Raw genomic sequence first — 1,772 nt, forward strand, 5'->3', positions numbered from 1 at the left:
TAAGTATTAAACTGATATTAAACTAAATTTAGAATTGTAAGTAATAGAAAGAATTTAAAATATTCCTAAATAATAGAATTCACTATCAAGCAAGACATGGTGATGCATGGACATCAACACAATATTTTGTAGTACTTATCATGCACTATCTTCCTAGCTAGTCTCATGCTACCACCTTCAGAAGAAGTGTAACTCAAATTTTTCATGCGAAACATGGACAAAAAAGTACAAAATAATAGATATTAAGTAATTTAAAAAGGTAAAAAAAAAACTTAATCTATATCTTTTGAAAAAAAAATAGAAATCAAGATATGAAAACAAGAGACCTCTTATTGTTGTTAGTTGAGAGGAATCAATATAAAAAATATCATTTTAAAAGAATTGATTCACAATTAAAGGGTTCCACCCAAATGATGATGGTGTATTTTAGATAGATGAGCATTATAGTATGTAGCAATAGGTTTCTAGAGAAATATCAACATTTAAATATTGGAAAACTCATGTAATCCCAGTACATCATGTTGATGTATGTATATTTTTCTAATGTCCTATAGCAATCTATCAAAATATAGCAAAGTCTACTGCAAATGAAATGAATTTGGATCTAATAATTAAATATATAAATATAATAGAGGAAAAAGGTTAATAATAACTCTAAAAAGATAGCTAAAATATATTTTAGCAATCGATGCTAAAGGAATCACAAAAAGATAAAATTGTAAGGTCTAGAATTTCACACACACACATGTATACACATACACATACACATACACATACACATACACATACACATACACATACACATATACATATATATCCTTCACCATATATTGAGGTACCCATTGTTATATATTCATTCCTTTTACTTTAAAAATTGTAGGCACCACCTATTAACAACTGTTGATTGTTAGTTTGCATGACATGCTCCATAACATCATAAAATATTGTGTGGATGAAATATTGAACAAAAAATGAACAAGAATAGAGCATCTGTGTATTCTACAACACATCTTCTAAATTTTAATGGAATACAAGATTTTTCAAGATTAAAAGAAGTGTGTAGTGTAACATTGGTTAAATTATTATTCTTTATTATTATTCAACAAGGCACATAGGTGGATCCTAGAAATTAAAATTGATCACCAAAATACCTCTTATAGAGAATTTTAAGCCACTCAATAGCTTATATAGAAAGCTTCAACGAAGAAAAATGCTTATTTCTCTATTGGATAATAAATACCTTGGACCATCATGATATGTTTTGTGGGAAACCATGAGCTTCCATTGAGATAAAGCTTGTTAGAATGCCTATGAACAAATAAACTAATTCCATACTAATATTTTTTATAATATCACAATCACTACATAATTCTTTTCTACTATACATATCAACAACACAACATGCCTAGGACCCCTTCTAGCATAGCATGGTGAATAGGGATGTGAATGGGTCATCTATTACGAAAGATAAACATTATCAAGCAATGAAAATAATTACGTGTTCATGAAAAGGGAATCTACAATAGCACTATTGATATTTAGAAATCTTAGGAACTATCTTGTCAAAAAAAATTAGTTCATTTTAAAAATTGATCCAATCAAGTGTTTTCTTAAAAGAATGTCCCTAGTTAGATGAATAGGAAAATGGATCATGTTTCTCAATTACCTAAAAATTGACTATGTGAATCAAAAGGTGCCCAAAGATCGTTTGATTGAAAAAAAATCACTAATTAATTACAGATCTTCCTAACGAATCTATCTTGGCATTAAAA

Source organism: Cryptomeria japonica, chromosome 7 (genome assembly GCF_030272615.1).
Source record: "Cryptomeria japonica chromosome 7, Sugi_1.0, whole genome shotgun sequence".
In the NCBI taxonomy this organism is placed as follows: domain Eukaryota; kingdom Viridiplantae; phylum Streptophyta; class Pinopsida; order Cupressales; family Cupressaceae; genus Cryptomeria; species Cryptomeria japonica.